Source organism: Lynx rufus, unplaced genomic scaffold, assembly GCF_022079265.1.
Source record: "Lynx rufus isolate CCGP_SWC_20201006 ecotype Redwood Valley unplaced genomic scaffold, mLynRuf1.p SCAF_38, whole genome shotgun sequence".
In the NCBI taxonomy this organism is placed as follows: domain Eukaryota; kingdom Metazoa; phylum Chordata; class Mammalia; order Carnivora; family Felidae; genus Lynx; species Lynx rufus.
In genome coordinates this window covers 1,342,402-1,361,474 of record NW_025814854.1, presented here as the reverse complement: position 1 = coordinate 1,361,474, position 19,073 = coordinate 1,342,402, and the positions used below count along the sequence as shown (strand labels likewise).

At 41.6% G+C, this 19,073-nt stretch overlaps 1 protein-coding gene and 1 pseudogene across 5 annotated transcripts in view; one reads left to right on the top strand and one right to left on the bottom strand.

Annotated features, from left to right (window-relative positions):
* Positions 1 to 19,073, top strand: part of ADD1 (adducin 1) — an 88,959-nt gene continuing 69,886 nt past the window's right edge. For 2 of the 5 annotated variants that reach the window (XM_047094208.1, XM_047094209.1), the window contains exon 1: positions 1 to 169. The gene's annotated coding sequence lies outside the window, so the exon portion shown is untranslated. The remainder of the gene's footprint in view (positions 170 to 19,073) is intronic. The other 3 variants (XM_047094211.1, XM_047094210.1, XM_047094212.1) reach the window with 3 other exon arrangements.
* On the bottom strand, positions 4,214 to 4,314 carry LOC124522675 (uncharacterized; annotated as a pseudogene).

Below are 19,073 nucleotides of genomic sequence, written 5' to 3'. Positions count from 1 at the left end.
CTGAGGGGGCGGAGAGGCCGGGCCGGCTGGAGCTGCGGGCTGGGGTGAGCGCGGTGGATAGGGGGCGGAGCTCGAGCCCCAGCCCGATCCCCAGCCCGAGCCGGAGCCGACGAGCGGCGGCCGCACTCGGACCTGGGAGCCGGTGCGCTGCCTGCGATTCGCCCCTGAGGTGAGGCCCGCTCGCAGGGGCGGCGGCGGGGCCCAGAGCGCGGCGGAGGGGCCCGGGAGCTGCAGGCCGGGCCGCGGGGCCTGCGGCGCGGGAGGCCCGGTGGAGGCGGGCGGCCCGCGGGGGCCTCCGCGGAGTGTGGGGGGCTGCGCCGGGCGGGGCGCTGGCGGGTCTCCAGTCGGGCGCCGGGGCGCGCTGGGAGGGGTCCCCGCGGTGCGGTCGTCAGCGGTGACCGGGTGCGGAGGGGACGGCGCTCTGCACATTCCTGGCCACTCGGACTGCTCCGTGGGAGCGCCCCGGGAGCTCGCCGTGGGCTGGTTGGTGGGCGTCGGGGGTCCGCGAGGAAGAGGAGGCGCGGGACCCGGCGCTGGGTCGGCGGGTGCTCGCGACGGCCCCGTCTGTGGCCTGCAGCGCCGACGGCTCGGGGCTTGGGCACGGTCGCGAGCATCCGGTGCTGCCTGTGGGCTCTGGTGTTTTCACAGACGACGGGGTGTGCCAGCCCAACGTGCCTGCAGATGGGAGTTACTGAGGGGCTGGCGGTCATCTTCCTCCCTCTCTGTGCTTGGTTTTCGTTTGTTCTGGGGAGGTTGCAGAGGGCTTCTGCCTTTAACAATAACGTTTGTACCCTTGCAATTACGGCTCAGGGTATTTTGTAGGTGATTTGTGTTCAACTCTTGCACATCTACCTTGAAATAAATATTTTGGTTAACCGGAAACTGCTGGTGGTGTGATCATATAATTTTATGCCTAAATGACATAAGGCAACTGTTAAATTCCTAAGGATAAAAACACGTGTAATAGCTGCATGTATTGCTGGTAAGTTATTACGGAAAGATTTTTTTTTTTATATATGTGTGAAAAACGCGTTGAAATCTTAATGGGGATTAGAAATAGGCTCGGTCCACTCTGTCTCCTTTGCAAAACCACAATAGAGGCCTCCAGTGAAAGCGAGTGCGTGTGGAGGAGTAAGAGTTCAGGCACCAGAGCGGGGAGGGCGTATCTGGCCAGGAGCGTGAATTGTATCAGGGTGAGATTGTAAAATTCAGCCTTCAATTAATGGGCCGATGCTAGCAATGTAGAAGTTATTTTTTAAAATCCAAAATTTTAATACATTCCTCCAATCTGACGGTGAGATTGTAAAATTCAGCCTTCAATTAATGGGCCGATGCTAGCAATGTAGAAGTTATTTTTTAAAATCCAAAATTTTAATACATTCCTCCAATCTGACGGTGAGATTGTAAAATTCAGCCTTCAATTAATGGGCCGATGCTAGCAATGTAGAAGTTATTTCTTAAAATCCAAAATTTTAATACATTCCTCCAATCTGACTGTGGGGGAAGCTAGAAGAGTAAAGGCTTTTTTTTTTTTTTTTTTAAGTTTATTTATTTATTTTTGAGAGAGAAAGAGCAAGCAGGGGAGGGGCAGAGAGAGAGAGAATCCCAAGCGGACTCTGCACTGTCAGCGCGGAGCCGGATGCCGAGCTTGAACTCGTGGACTGTAAGATCATGACTTGAGCTTGGAACCGAGAGTCTGATGCTTAACTGAGCCGCCCAGGTGCCCCCGTAAAGGTGTTTTTAAAGGAAGTGAATGGTTTTGGCAGTCAGAACTGCTTTTCAGAGTTTTGATGTGGTTTGCAGCAGGGCAGCTGGTATGGTTTGTCTTTACTGCTTGTCGGTATGTTTAGATTTCAGTCACAGAGGCTCACTGCATGCCCTGAATATAAATTCTACCCAGTTTCCAAAAGGTGGGATAGTTTTCTCTCTGAAAGTTAATTTGTACAGCCGGCCGTTTTCTCCTTTAACTCTTTGGCATTATCTGGTACCGATAAGGTTATGTTTGGTGTTCAGCTTTGTGTTGCAGACTTTACCATAAAGGCTGTTTCTGCAGATAATAGCTCCCAGTTAGTTCTTTCAAGTAGTCGGTGTATTGTCAGAAGAGTAAATACCGAAGTGCCTTAAAAGATACTTTAAAAAATATTGTTAAAAAAACACATATCCGATCAGTGTTAAAACTTACCTTGATTGACTCAATTTTTAACGGTTTGACAATTAATAAGAAAGATGTTTTTATTATATGAAACTTAAAGTGTAAATTGACTTATTTATTTTACATCTTTAATTGTTCTCATGCATGTGTAGAGAGAATGGTGTAGTAATTCCCTGCTTACCCTTATCCAGCTTAAACAGGTGTTAATAGCCAGTCTTTTTATTTTTTTTTAAGTTTATTATTTTTTGAGAGAGGGAGGGAGGGGCAGAGAGAGAGAGAGAGAGAGAGGGGGGATCCCAGAGGATCCCAAGCAGGCTCCATACTGTCAGCATGGAACCCGATGCAGGATCTCTTGAACCGTGAGATCATGACCTGAGTCGAAATCAAGAGTTGGATGCTTAACCAACCGAGGCACCCAGGCACCCCAGTCTTTTTAGAGAGAGCACGAGTGAGGGAGGGAGAATCCCAAGCAGGCTCTGAGCTGTCAGTGCAGAGCCCAATGCCAGGCGGGCTCCATCTCACAAACCATGAGGTCATGACCTGAGCTGAGATCCAGAGTTGGACGCTGAACTGACTGAGCCACCCGGGTGCCCCTAGCCAGTCTTTATCTGTATCCCCCCAGACCCAGATTTCGTGTCATTTTAACTTAAATATTTCAGTATGTGTATTTACATATCTTTTTAAAAAAGATAAACCTAAGTACCACCATCACAGAACATGAATAATTTCTCATCCACCTTCACATACCCAGCCAATGTTAAAATTTTCTTGTCTTACAGTTTTTTAATAACAGTTTTAATGAGGATCCAAATGCTATTTATACATTGTGACTTGTTTTAATTTATAGATTCCCCCTCCATCTTTTGTCTTCTTTTGTAATTTATTTGATGAAACTCAGCGAGTGGTTTGTCCTGGGGAGTTATATCCAGTCTGGATTTTATTCTGTATTGTAGTTTAACTACACAGAATTGATTGTAAACCGGTAGGTAAATCAAAAGGTGTGATCAGATTCAGGATTTATTTTTGGCAAAAAAGACTTAAGTAGGTTAGTAGGCAGATTATGATTAGTGGTCTTGTTAGCAACCCTCGATGCTCAATGCCTGGAGTCATTATTTTATTAGGCTTTGGAAAATGTTATTTTAATCCTATAATTTCATCATTTATTAACTGGAATGCTTCTATAAAGAGAAATGTTTCCTCTGTAATTTGGTTACCCTGAATTTTAGCTCTTTTGGGAAGAGTAGGATAAATGCTTAATTCCTCTCCATTATTTACTAGTTCTCAAAATGAGTTGGAATCCTCTAAAAGTTGCCAGTGAATTGTGCATGCTTGTGTCATTGTCACCGGTGTCAATGGTGTGTCATCGGTGTCACTCACCGATACTTGATATTTGATATGGTTCAATCCATTGTAGACATTGTCTTTATTGATGCTGAGATTGTCTAATCTTTGTCCAATAGGAATCTATTCAGTTTGGCTCCTAAATCCTTTAAACAGGACTCTCAAGTCTTTGATCTTCATTCTAGTGTGACACACCCCACCAGGCTCATCTTGTACATTTCTTTCCCAAGCCCTGGAATCATCCATTTTTTTCAAGGGGCCTTGGTTTCTTTTAATGAAAAACAGTGTTTAGGAATGACAGTCTGTGTCCTGGGGTAGTTCTGTGCTATTGGGTTGGGTCACTGTTTTTAGGTCTTTTCAGTGCACAGATCACAGGTTACTGTACAGAGACCTACTTACCCTTCTTGATCTTACACCTGTATCTTTTTTTCTTCCAAGAGAAACAGCTTGATTTGAACTACTCACTGTTTCATCCCACACCATACACATCTGAGTCTCAGAAGAATACTAAAACTGCTATCGACTAATAAAATTTGAGTTCTTTTGCATCCCTGTGAGGTATATAAAGTCAAATTACTGTGTTTTAAAGTCACTTAAAGGGGTGCCTGGGGGGCTCAGTTGGGTGAGCATTTGACTTTTGGTTTCAGCTCAGGTCATGATCTCATGGGTTCGTGGGTTCAGGCCCCACATTGGGCTCTGCGCTGACCGTGTGGAGCCTGCTTGGGATCCTCTCTCTTCCTCTCTCTCTGCCCTTTCCCCCTCCCCCCAACAGATAAGAACAGATACTACACTTGATCTTAGCCAAAAGGCCGAGAAGCGATTCCCCTCCCCCCAACAAATAAGTAAACTTAAAAAAAAAAAAAGTCGCTTAGAATAGTTACTCTGATTTTGTTACTACTCGGTGCATAGTTTTTTTTTTTTTTTCTTTCAATATTTAGGGATTGCTTTTTAAAAATTTTATTTTATAATGACGTAAAATATTAAAAGTCTTTCAAAATCAAACGTATGAAACAAGGTATAGGCAAAGAAGCTTCTTTTTGTCCCTTCATTTTCACCTATCCTCTCTTCCCTATAGATAACCTTTGTACATTTTAATTTTATGGTTATATTCATACCTCCTCTTTATTAGATGGATAGTAATATATACACATTATCTCATGGTGCTTTAAAAGGCCTCTTTTAGTTGTGGTGAAATACATATAACATAAAATTTACCATCTTAACCATTTGTAAATGTACAGTTCCTGGTATATACATTCGTGTTGTTGTACAGCCATCACTACCGTCCATCCCAGACCTCATTCATCTTGTAAAACTAGAACTCTGTGCCCATAAGTCAATATCCCCACCTTCTCCCTTGCCCTCAGCCCATCTTCTGTTCTTTCTGTCTCTATGATTTTATCTACTCTAGATACCTCGTATAAGTGGAATCATGCAGTATTTGTCCTTTTGTGACTGGCTGACTTCACTCAGCATAATGTCCTTCAGGTTCATCCATTTGGTGGCAGGTGGCAAGATGTCTTTCCTTTTGAAGACTGAATAATACTCCATTATGCAGATATACCACATAAGTGCTTTTTAATGAATACTTAACTTAAAAATCTTATCCATTAATGGCTTTTTCCCCCTTATACTATGAGTTAATGAGAATTCTCTGGTACATTTTAAGTTATCAGATTGGAAGGAAATACTTCTCATAGGTTTGATTTCATACTCAGAAGTTCAGTTGACTAGACTTTAGTCTTTCTTTGGTGGTTGACAGCTACAGATATTAAAGACTTCAGTTTTGTATTTTTCTTTTTCTTTTTAATAGCTGCCATTTCAGCTCCTCAATTACAGCAGTACTGTTTTATGTTGGTTTTTTGCAAAGTCCATTTCTGAGAGAATCATCTAACTCATATTGACACACGAGTCCATTATTAATTGATTCGTTAACATTACATTGTAGTAATCTGTGTTTCTGGTCTTACCTATCGTTCTCTCACCTATTATCTACATACATGTTCCCTGAACTCTGAGATATTTAAGCTTTAAAGTCTAAAATATTAGGCCTATAGATTTTAAGGGGGTGAAAAACAGTTCCTATAGCTGTAGTTACTAATGCTCTTTTGCTAACATCAGTTTTGTCAATTCTGCTTCCATCATGCATTCTGAACCAGTCCTGTCCCATCTCTGCTATCACCACCTGGGGCCCAGCAGCCGTCACATCTCCCTTGGACCAGCACAGCAGCCTCCGGCTGGTTTCCCTGCATCCTTCCTACCCATTTTCCACATTTCAGCCAGGGTGATTTATTCATGTAATATAAATTAGATCGTGGTCTGTCTTGCTTGCAGCCTTTCAAAGATTGATAAAAGTGGTTGCCTTTAGGGACAGGGAACTGTGGCTGAGGGATGGCATGGGAGGGAGAATTACTCTTGATGGGATAAGTTTATATATCTTTGGATATATGTTTTAGTTCATGTAGTTGGATTATGTACTCAGAATAAAATAAGTCATCTTACAAACAAAAACCCAGTGACTTCCCATTTATATTTAACGACATAATCCAGATTTCTTAACATGATCTCCAAGCTCACTTTCTGTCATTCTTCTGCTTGCGCATTTATCCTGCATTTACAGTGATTTTCCTGGAGGCCTGCTCTTCCCATTTAGGGAATCGCACATTGATCTCTTTGCTTAGAGTGAACACTTTTATACCACTCTGCATGGCCAGCTCCTTCTCTTTTAGTCCCCTGCATAAAAGTCCCTTAAAGAGACTCTCCCTATCCTGCCTCCCTCTTTCAAGTAGGTTTCCCCTGTTACTAACTCAGACATTTCTTGTGTCCTTCAATTTTAATGATTTGTTTATTTACTCATGTTTTTTTTTCCCATAGCAAGCATACTTTATGAAGGCAGAGAGCATATTTATTTGCTGTTTAAGCTGGCCCCTTTGTGTTTTTGCTAGAACGAGTTCTGAGTCACAGACTAGACCATGACACTTCCTTTCTTAGAGCTTTTCATCAATTCTGCCTGGTCCGTAAATCCAGAGCTCCTGGACCGGGCTTTCAAGGCTTGGCTTCTTCCCATATATATCTCCAGTTTTATCTCTTACAGCACCTTGGTTTTGCTTCCCACAGTGCTCTGAGCATGGTAACCAGGCACACAGTAGGTGCCCAGTAAATATTTGTGGAATGAGTGATTTAAGATTCAGTCTCTTTAAGTCTTTGGGAAATTAAGTCACACTCTTAAGACAATGATAGCTAAAAACATAAGGTCGTAAAGCTTCAGGGAAGGCTACATAAAGAAGGTAGAGTTTAAACTCACCCTTGAGAGCTGGGTACGGTGGGTAAAGGGAAAATACCATTCTGTGAAGGAGAAATGGGAAGTTTCTTAAGATTAAATTTTTTGTTACCATGTTTTATGGCTGTGGTTTAAACACACATGCAGGAATCCCATCTAGACCTGCTGAATTCCAACCTTGGACCAGGTGATTCAGATGTATTCCCCAGAACAGTGGTCCCCCATTCAGTGAGTGTTGAGTGGGCCCAAGACGACCATTCTGTGCAGGTGGTGTTTCTTCCACATTGGGTGTGTGTGTCATGTGAAGTGCTTCTGGATTTTCTGCTGAGGTTTGTCCTTCTCTCTGTTTAAATGATTGTTGAAAACCAGGGATATGCTTTCAATTAGCAAGACAGAATTTCTAAAATTGAGTTTGTAAACTAGAATTTTCATCTTTTTAAGTACCTGCTATAGGCCAGGCGTTGTGCTTTTATGTAATAGCTCATTTAATCCTTACAACAATCCTGTTCAGTGCTCATGAGATTATCTATGAAAACACTAAGGGAGTGTAGATGATTGCCAAGGTCAGACAGTTAGATGGTGGAGCTGGGATTCAGACCAAGGGTGCCTGAGTCCACAGACGATGCTCTTAACCACCAGGCTGTGCTGCCTTCCTTCTGTATACTCAGTCCTGACACTGTAGGCAGCTGATTATAACTGTTGGTCCTGGTCTTCCCCGTGAGAGCAAGGGCTGTGCCTCACTACTGCTGTCTTTGAGTCCAGCACAATGCCTGGCACAGAGTAGGTCCTCAAGAAATAGTTGTTGCGTTAGCGATCTTCAGTTATTTTTTAAAAGCTAAGTTGTGAGGCGTAACGTTCATGGCAGATTGTTAACAGTGGTGTGGGTCATCTTGTTCCCTTAAAGCAGTGGTTGGCAAATTCTCTGTAAAGGGCCAGATAATAGGTATTTCAGGCTTTGAGAGTTGTAGGGTCTCTGTTGCAACTATTGAGCTCTGCTGTTGTTGCAGGAAGCAGCCACAGGCAATATGCAAATAAATGTGCATGACTGTTCCAATAAAACCTTCTTTATGGATGCTGAAATCTGAATTGATTTGCATGTCTATCATCTGTTATTATTTATGTTTAATATCATTTTTTCAACCTTTAAATATTAATCTTAACTTGTGGCCCTTATAAAAACATCTGGCTGGGTCGGGGGTGGGGGGGGAATCATGACTTGCTGATTTCTGGCCAGGGTCTAAGTTTTATCATTGGATCGAACTAGACCTCTCTCCTGAACCAAATTGTTTTGTCTGCTAGTGCCCTGTGTTTTGTTGCATCCATTAAGGAACTGTGTATGAGAAACACTGTTCTGAAATACCATGTCGTATTGGGCATAGGGCAGTTGTTGGGGGCCTGTTCGTTATAATAAGTGGAAAAAAGACTTGTTTTCATGAAGAAATCTGCTTTACTTTCTTTGAATAGAATTCTCCATTTTATTATTCTAGCTGTGTTCCAGAATGAACTTTTGTATTTTACGTTTTCCCTTTAATATATTTCAATTGTACTTCAATAGAAAGAGCTATTTGGAATTAGAAAGACCTGGTTACACCTCACTGTGTAATTTTCTATGCCAAATTAACCCCTTGTTTCCTGAATTGTAAAACAGAAGCTATTTCCTACTTCATTTGGCATATTTATGGGGATTAGATATAACGTAAGTGAACTGGTAGCATTATACCTGGCCCACAGGTTGCAGTAAATTCTCTTAGATGAACTCCCAACAAATATTGATCTCCTGCCTTTTGGGTGTATGTGCTAAGAAAGCAGATGTTTGGTATATTACATCTAAGAAAATGTAATCCTTGCAATTCAAAGGTGGTATTGCCATAGAAGTTTGCTACACAGAGGTGTGTAGATTTGAGCCAGAAGACTTGGAACTTGAAACCATTGGGCTCAACCCTTTTAATTTTTACTTTTTCAAAAGGTATTGCTTCACTGGGTTTTTACTTGCTACATTTCCTGCAAGAAATCTGCTGTCATCCTAAGTGACATGTCCTTTTTTACGGCTGCTTTAAAAATTTTTCCCTGTTACTGGTTTTGAGCAGTCGTATTTTGATGTGCTTTGTGTACATGGTTTTGTGCTTGTGGGGTATATTGAGCTTTTTTTCTTGGATCTTTGGGTTTGTAGTGTTCATCACGTTTGGGAAAATCTTGGCCATTATTTTTCACACTTTTTTCTGTTCCTTCTCCACGTTGTCTGCTTTGAGGGCTCCAATCCCATGCATGTTACACCATTAAAAGTTATCCCACAGCTCACTGATGCCCTTTTATTCGATTGTCTTTTCTCTGTAGGTTTCATTTTGGATAGTTTTTATTACTGTATCTTCACATTCACTAATTTTTGTTCTGCAGTGTTTAATCCACCGTTAGTCTCGTTCAATGTAATTTTTCATCTTACGCATTGTAGCTTTCATCTTTATTTTTATTTTTTATTTTTTTAATTTTTTTTTTAATGTTTATTTATTTTTGAGACAGAGAGAGACAGAGCATGAATGGGGGAGGGGCAGAGAGAGAGGGAGACACAGAATCGGAAGCACGCTCCAGGCTCTGAGCCATCAGCCCAGAGCCCGATGCGGGGCTCGAACTCACAAACCGTGAGATCGTGACCTGAGCTGAAGTCGGACGCTCAACCGACTGAGCCACCCAGGCGCCCCTCATCTTTATTTTTATTTTTTACTTTTGTACATATATATTTTAAATATAATTTATTGTCAAGGTAGCTAACATACAGTGTATGTATACGGTGTATACAGTGTGCTCCTAGCTCTTCCTCTTAAATTCCCATGATTCATTGCTTGCATACAACACCCAGTGTTCATCCCGGCTAGTGCCCTCCTCGGTGTCCATCACCCATTTTCTCCTCTCCCCTCCCCACCCCCCATCAGCCCTCAGTTTGTTCTCTGTATTTAAGAGTCTTTTATGGTTTGCCTCCCTCTCTGTTTATAACTTATTTTTCCGTTCCCTTCCCCAATGGTCTTCTGTTAACTTTCTCAAATTCTACATATGAATGAAAACATGGTATCTGTCTTTCTCTGAGTTATTTCACTTAGTGTAATACCCTCCAGTTCCATCCACATTGTTGCAAATTGCAAGATTTCATTCTTTCTCATTGCCAAGTAATAGTCCATTGTATATATAAACCACATCTTCTTTATCCATTCATCATTTGATGGACATTTGGGCTCTTTCCATAATTTGGCTATTGTTGATAGCACTGCTGTAAACATTGGGGTACATGCGCCCCTATGAATCAGTACTCCTAGATCCTTGTGGCTTTCATCTTTAGAAGTTCTGTTTGTATCATGGGACCCTGGGTGGCTCAGTCGGTTAAACATCCAACTTCGGCTCAGGTTATGATTTCACAGTTTGTGAGTTCGAGCCCCACTTTAAACTCTGTGCTGGCAGCCCGGAGCCTGGAGCCTGCTTCAGATTCTGTGCCTACCACTCTCTCTGCCCCTCCCCTGCTCGTGCTCTGTCTCTGTCTCTCTCTCAAAAATAAGTAACATTAAATTAAAAAGTTCTATTTGCATCATTTTAATTTTTTATTTTATCTATTATTAAAAAATTTTTAAGTTTATTTGAGAGAGAGAGAGAGAGAGAGAGAGAGAGAGAGAGAGAGAGAGAGCACGAGCAGGGGAGGAGCAGAGAGACAGAGAGAGAGAGAGGGAGAGTATCCCAAGCAGACTCCATGCTCAGTGTAGAACCTGACGAGGCACTCAATCCCACAACTGTGAGATCTTGACCTGAGCCGAAATCGAGTCGGATGCTCAACCGGCTGAGCCACCCAGGTGCCCTTATTTGTATTTTTATATCTTCCAATTCTCTACTTAAGATTTTGAAAATACAGAATATAGTTTTACCAACTGTTTTAATGATCTTGTCTGCTAATTTTAACTTATCTTTCAGTTCTGGGTGAGTTTTGATTATTTTCTCAATATGGGTTATATTTTCCTGTTCTTTGCTTGTTGGATAATTTTTTATTAGATACCAGGCATTGTAAATTTTACATTGTTGTGTTATGAAGAGTTATTTTTTCCTATAAATATTCTTGAAGATTGTTCTGTTATGTCAGCAGCAGGACTTTAAAATTTTTCTCGGAAAATTGGTGAATTGCAACATTTTCTTTTTCTTTTTATATAGGTTAAGTTCATAGCCTTCTTGAGAATCTAAATTCACTAAAAAATACCTACTTACTTGTGAACTTGTGAATCCTACATGTCGTTTTGTTTTTATTTTCCTCCACACTTTGCGAAGCTATTTTGGCAAGTAGAAGGGATGTCCTTTTTTGAATTCCCTATTTTTTAAGGTTTTCAAAACTGAATCTAAGATTTGGTTAGTAACAGTAAATATGTTAATACCCCCTTAGTTTGGTCAGTGCTTACTGGCAATCACATGTCTCCTTAAAATAGTTGGGAATCTTAACATAGCATAGTATTAAATTTTAACAGAACTGTTTAATAGTTAATGCTTATTCTGACCTACATGCAGGAAACTTGAATTGGAAGGAATGAAGGGGAACAAGTTTAATTCATTTTACCCTTTGAGCTTTATTCCAGAAGTATCTTTTTAAAGTACATTAGTTATGACTAATGTACGTTGTTTCTGACAGTTGTTAGTTTATAAGTGTTCAGTGTATTTTGACAAGACTTTTTTTTTTTAATGAGTTTATGCTATATAGGAAAAAGCTGGCATTTTATTTTTTTTTTAATTTTTTTTTTATGTTTATTTATTTCTGAGGCAGAGAGAGACAGAGCATGAGTGGGGGAGGGTCAGAGAGAGAGGGAGACACAGAATCAGAAGCAGGTTCCAGGCTCCAAGCTGTCAGCACAGAGCCCGATGCGGGGCTCGAACTCACAAACCGTGAGATCATGACCTGAGCCGAAGTCGGTCGCTCAACCGACTGAGCCACCCAGGCGCCCCAAAAGCTGGCATTTTAAATACAGTAGGACTAGAGTCTGTAGGACACTTATCTTTTAACAGTGCCTTGAGAACCCTCTCTGCCAGGGTAAAATAACAACAGTAATTTTTAAAAATGTTATTTTGCAAGCACATTTTCTGTTCCATGTTAACTTGTATATCAGTCCCATCTCTTCATATATACTTACTGAGCACCTCTTACGTGTTGGGTATTTTTGTAGGCACAGCGGACAGACACATTCCCCCTCTTGGGAACTTCTATTCTAGAATGAGAGATAAGGAATGAATGTTACATTAGGTAGTAGTAACTGCTGTGAAGACTGGAGGCATGGGGAAATAGAGGATGATGGCAGCAGGATCTATTTTAGATGGAGGACGGAGTTGACTGAGGAGGTGCCATTTGATCAGAGCTCCAATCTCTGTGTGTCTGGGAGCAGGTGTTCGGGCAGTGGGAGTGGAGCTCCATCTCACCACACGGTGTTTTTTGTTGCCTGTCGGTGGCAGATACCGACCAGGGCAGGCCACGTGGGCTAGGTGTCATAGCTAGGCCGTGAGCTCGAGGAGACAGAGCAGATGGTGAAGGTCGGTTTCTCGTATCTGCCTAATGCCTGACGCTGGGAAGTGTAGGTATGAAATGGATTTTTTTTTTGGAGCCCATCTAATAACAGCAACAGTGAAATTACTAATGTTACTATTATAGTAGTGTCATGATTCTATAATCGTTAAATTACAGCAGTAGCCACAGGTAATTTTTTATTGAGCACTGTGTGGGAAGTACTGTTGTTATCCCGCTTTGAAGATGAGGAAGCTGTTAAGTAACTCGCCTGAGATCACACAGCCAGAAGGGTGGTTGGCACACAGACCTCCTTTCGAGGTGCCTGGCTGGCTCAGTAAGTACAGTGTGCGACTTGATCTCGGGGCCATGGGTTCAGGCTCCATTGGGCATGGAGCTCGCTTAAAGCAAACAAACAAGGAACAGGTTGCAGAAAATTTAATAAACTGTATGAGAAAAAAATTAGAAATAGCTACGCATGGTGATACTGATCTTGCTCTGCCTTCATACATCTCAGAGAATGCCCAATGTCAGCACACAGAAATCTATTTCGTTCTCCTTAAGTCTCACGCATCCTATTTTACAAGTAGACTGTCATTTAATCACTGCCGTATTGATTGATGTTTGTTTTCTGAATCTTGCCGTTATAAAATGTTTCAGTTAGTATTCTCGCATCTCCATCTTTGGGCACTCTGAAGTATATTTATAGGGATATTCCGAGGAGTGAATTGCCTGGCCCAAGGATATTTGCGCTTTGGCTTCCATAGCTGTTTCCAAATTTTGCTTCTTAGAAGTTACACCAACTTATGCTCCCACTAGCGGTATGTTTCCCCCAAATAAAGTGTTTCCACATAACTAACTTACACAGTTATTGTAAGGTACCTGGTACCTAGCAGGCTGTCAGTAAATGGCTGTTACATATTACTCATGTAATTATGAACCTTTGTTTCTGAGCTGTATTACCAGAAATACCGTAAGCCTAGCAACTGTTTCAGGAGGTTGGGAAAGAGAAGTTATACAACTGGCCATAGTACTTTGTGCCCCCTAGATATTGTCACCTGTATCAGAACAAATTAGCTCTGCATCCAGCCCCCAGAGGCTGATGTCATGATGGAACCCGCAGGCACATGCAGGCTTGCACCAGGCCCCCGGCTGCCCGCAGGGACAGGACTCAGTAGGTATCTATTCCTTGTGTGCCTACACGGTGCCCTGCAGTGGCAGCTTTTGCAGTCTGCACGGGGAAGAGAAGGCCACCACTTGAGGGGGGCCTTTAGAATACCCTGTCCTGAGCACTTTGTTTGCTCTTCCCTTCTCTTACTCTGAAAGGCTCAATGTAAATTTGCCTTATGGATGGACTTAGAATGACTTGTATCTACAATTACGGTTCCTCTCATCTGCTTGCTCTTGCTTGAAATTCCCTGCAGGGGAGATGGAGCAGTGTAGGGTGTGAAGGAGCCTGTCTTCAGCTGGAAGGTGTGGGTTTACTGCTAGTTAACTGAGAGTGATTGAGCAGTAGGTGAAAAAGTCACTTTACTGCTCTGAGCCTCAGTTTTCTCCATCACAAAATGAAGCAGTTTTAAGATGCAAAAGAGAGGGGCACCTAGTTGGCTCATTCAGTGAAGCATCTGACTTTGGCTAAGGTCATGATCTCACGGTTCGTGAGTTCGAGCCCCACATCGGGCTATGTGCTGACAGCTCAGAACCTGGCGCCTGCTTCTGATTCTGTCTCCCTCTCTGCCCCTCCCCCACTCACACTCTGTCTCTCTCTCTCTCTGTCTCTCTCTCTCTCAAAAATAAATGAACATTAAAAAAAAAGATACAAAGGAGAGAATGTTATTAAAACACTTTGAAAATGCAAATGCCGTGTGAAAACATCCGTCCACACAAAAGCTGGTGCACGAACGTTCACAGCAGTGTAATTCTTAATAGCTAAAAGATAGGAACAACCTCAAACGTCTGTGAACTGATAGATGATACACAAAATGTGGTATATCCATGCAGTGGAGCAGTATTTGGCAACAATAAAGAATGAAGTGTTGATACATGCTTCACATGGACAAACTTGGAAAACCTTATGCTAAGCCAAAGAGAAACGGGGAAGAGGACGGAGTACGAGTGGGGAGAGTGGGGAGAGCCTGCGAGAGACTGTGTGTGTGTGGGGTTTCTTCTTGGGTGTGGAACATGTTACAAAATTAGATTGTGATGAAGGTTGCAATCTCTGTGAATAAATGAGAAACTGCTGAACTGCACACTTTAATTGGGTGAATTTTATGGTATCTCAGTCCAACCGTAAACCTGCAAATGCTGCATTAGGAGCTCAGGCTCACTGCAGCGAGTCCGTGGTCGACTGTTGGTGTAGCACCCGGGATTAGGGAGATGGTGTCAGGATGCAGTGCCAGCTTTGCTGCTCAGAGCGTGTGGCCCTGGATCAAGTTGGTGAAGTTCTCTGAACTCCTTTTCCTTTCTGTAGGAGTAGTAACACTAACAGTCCCGTCTAACTAGAAAGTCTAACTAGAAAGCGTCGTGGGGCCGCAGGGAGAACTTGTGACTGCTTGTGGTGCACAGGTGTGCTGTCCGTGTGCACTTTCCCTTTCTTTCCTCTTTTCCAGTGTATAGAGTAGTTCTAACAGATCTGTTTTAAAGTATATTTTATTTTTTCTTGGTGGATAATTTCCATTTGTATTGCTTTATAATGCACTAGGATGAAGTAGAATCCTCATAGACTAGGGAGAAGTGGATGCTAATAGTGAAAGGCACAGAAAAGCAATAGAGAGCCCTGTTTATTAACCGCTACCATTGTGTTTTTTTTTTTTTTAGTAAGTCAAAGCTCTGTGCAGAGATATTTGTGTCATGTACAGCTGTACATTTTTGCAGCTTAGCAAGGACTTTGTGGTTAAACATGCTTTCCAAGATTTAAGAATATTTTAGTTAACAGGCCAACCTCATTCCCAGATGATACCATTAATCAAGTTATTGTTGCATAGAGCTTCAGGCAGGCAGCGAGGATTAGAAATGGTGCTCGAGTCTCATGAAATGAGCTCCCTTTAGTTTAGGCCTGTCTACTTGAGTAGGAAGGGATGTGACATTAATGCACTCATCTTTGGGGAACTAGTAACCCCACAATCCAGATACTCCCTATCTCAGTTTGTGTGGAGCATCCTCTCCAGGGACTGAAGCACAATGTATTTTGACAGCATGAATATCAGGAATGACCTTGACTTAGAGAATCTGGAATATTTAATGTGCTCTGTTTTTGCCTAGGGTGTTAGACTGATTGTTTTAGAAACCAGGGAATTTCTTCAGGGAAAGGAAGCATTTCTTTTCTAACTTTTAGTCAAGCGATGAAAGTATGAATTTTCTTTGTCTCTAGTTGCTAAATGATAATAGCGTTTAGGAGACTTTTTAATTCACCGAAGGTTTTTTTTTTTTTTAAACGTTTATTTATTTTTGAGAGAGAGAGGAAGCACGCAAGTCGGGGAGAGGCAAAGAGAGGGAGACACAGAATATGAAGCAGGCTGCAGGCTCCGAGCTGTCAGCACAGAGCCCTACACGGGGCCTGAACCTGTGAACCATGAGATCATGACCTGAGCTGAAGTTGGACGCTCAACCGACTTAGCCCCCCAGGCGCCCCTTACTGAACTTTTTAAAAAGACTTCCATCTACCAGGATTTGTACTGAGCATTGAGGAATTGAAGATAACAAGAACAGAGGTCCCACTTGTAGGGCTCATGGCTCTGCAGGTCAGAGAAGAAGCCCATGAGGCTGCACAGGTGCTCCTGCTCGCGTCTTTGGGAGGGACACGAGATGGATGCCTGTTAGGGCTGTTGGAATCATTGAGATGTTTCATGCTGCTCACCCACAGTTACTTTTATCATTTGTATCTTATAAAAATAAAGCTAACAGTCCTTGAAAATCTAACAGTTCTGTTTTAAAGTATATTTTAATTTTTCTTGGTGGATAATTTCCATTTTTATTGCTTCATAATACATTAGGATGAAGTAGAATCCTCATGAAAATAGTGCAGATTTTCATGACTACAACTATGGGAGATTGCCAGTACTTTTTTTTTTTTGTTATTTGTACATTATTTCAGCTTTTGAGGCCATTGACCCCAGATTTCACTGTGCTGTGAAAAAAGCCATGACATCATCTTCATTCCCAGTAAAAATCAAGGCTGTGTGTCGTTTGCCAGAGTGGATACATGAATTGCGTTTTGAGATGTGATGTACATACATTTTTTTTTTTTCCCCGTGAAAGGACATGTGGTTTGTGCTTTTAAACTCAGGTAATCAGCACATTTTTAGCTATAGCTATAATCTAACTTTCAGCGTTGTTTTAAGGATTAGAAAAAATAAATAAATAAAGCATAGGGAGGGTTATGGATTGCTGAATGTGTGAAGTTTATTCTTTTTCTAAGTTCTTAGAAGTTGGTCACTTAAAGTGTTTAAGTCTGCCTTTCTCTAAAAGTAGCTCTTTAGGGAAGCCAGTAGTTTTCAAGTATTATCTTTTCATTATGTGTGTTTAAAATTTCATTATGATTTTTGCTTTGGCCCATTAGTTGTTTATAAGTGTGCTTTTAAATTTTGAAATATATGTGTTTATGTATACATACGTATACATACATACGTATACATATATATTTAATACACATGTAAAAATTTTTAAATTTCTATTATTGATATGTTTTAATTGGATTGTGACCAGAGAAATGGTTTGTATTTTTAATTTATTTTAGAGAGAGAGAGAGAGTGCGTGCAAGCGTGAGTGGGGGAGGGGCAGAGAGCGAGGGAGACAGAATCTTTAAAAAAATTTTTTTGTTAATGTTTATTTTTGAGAGAGAGACAGAGTGTGAGTGGGGAGGGGCAGAGAGAGACGCAGACACAGCAGGCTCCAGGCTCTGAACTGTCAGCACAGAGCCCAACGTGGGGCTTGAACTCACAGACTACCAGATTGTGACCTGAGCCAAAGTCGGACACTTAACCAACTGAACCACCCAGATGCCCCAGGAGACACAGAATCTTAAGCGGGCACCAGGCTCTGAGCTGTCAGCATAGAGCCTGATGCGGGGCATGAACCCATGAACCGCGAGATCATGACCTGAGCCAAAATCAGAAACTCAACTGACTGAGCCACCCATGCACCCCGGAATTTGAGATTTAAAAAATTTCTATCCAGAGGTGAGGTTAATATTTATGAATGTTTTTTGTATTCTAGAGAGGAACATATATTCTTGTATGTATGTGTGTAAGTAATCTCTATACTCAATGTGGGGTTCGAACTCACTATCCCGAGATCAACACACTTCCAACTGAGCCAGCCAGGTGCCCCAAGTGTATATTCTTTAATTGTTTTTAGAGAGCAGCGAGGTGCAAAGTTCTGTATATTTCTGGAGATAAACTTGTTGATTATTCTTATTTTCTATTTGCTGTTTACTGATTTTTTACTTCTTTGCCTATTAATAATTGAGCAATGTTTTAGTTCCCCCATTATGATGGTAGATTTGTCAGTTTCTCTCTGAGTTCCAGCAAATTTTGCTTCATATGTCTCGAGACTATTTTATTATTATTTTTAATCTTTCTCTTGAAATGAACTTTTTATCATTATGGAGTGGCTTTTTCTGTCCCAAGTAAATGCTTTTATTTTCCATGGTCTTTTTTTGGTTTCATATTAACACAGAAACTTCAGCTTTCTTTTGGTTGGTGTTTGCCTGGAATACCTATTTTCATCCATTTACTTGCAAACTTTTATGTTCTGTGCTTATGCTTTATTGATATATTTGTTTTTGCTTTATTTTTCCTTTGGTGGATACCATAACAAATTACCTAAAACTTGGTACCTTTAAACAACAGAGATTATTGTTTTGTAGTTCTGGAGGCCAGAAGTCCAAAATGAGTACCATGGAACTGACGTCAAGGTGATGGCAAGGCTGTAACTTCTCTGGAGTTTCTTAGAGGAGAATTTGCTCCTTGCCTCTTCCAGCTTATGGCTGCCGGCTTTCGTTGGCTGTGGCCACTTTGCTCCAGTTTCTGTGTCTCTGGTTCTGGTCCCACCACCCTCTTGTCTTATAAATCTGTAGTCACATTTCCTTCTGCAGTTCTTTTTATTGGCAATTGCATTTTGGTAATCCAGGATAATCTCATCATTCCAAATCTTTAATCACATCTCCACAGTCTTTGTCATGTAAAATAACATTTACAGGCTCCTGGGATGAGAACTAATGTCTTTGGTGACCATTATTCAGCCTACCACACTAATTGTAATTTCTGTCTCTTAACTGGCATAATTTAGTATGGTTACGTTTTTCGTGATTCTGATAAATTTGTATTTTTTCTATCATTTCACATTTTGTATTCTTTTTTAATTAACCAGGCAAGCCTTGATTCTAACTTTCTATTTTCATTTTTAAATGTTTGTTTATTTTTGAGAAAGAGAGAGAAAGAGAGGGAGAATCCTAAGTAGGCGCTGCACTGTCAGCACAGAGCACCACAGGTCCATCCCACAAACCGTGAGATCGTGACCTGAGCCGAAATCAAGAGTCAGACCCCTTATTATTTTTGAGATAGAGAGAGAGAGAGAGAGAGACAGACAGAGAGAGAGAGAGAGCATGAATGGGGAAGGGGCAAAGAGAGAGGGAGACACAGAATCTGAAGCAGGCTCCAGGCTCTGAGCAGTCAGCATAGAGCCTGATGTGAGGCTCGAACTCATGAACCATGAAATCATGACCTGAGCTGAATCCAGACGCTTAACTGACTGAGCCACCCAGGCCCCCCCGCCCATGGCATTTCTGA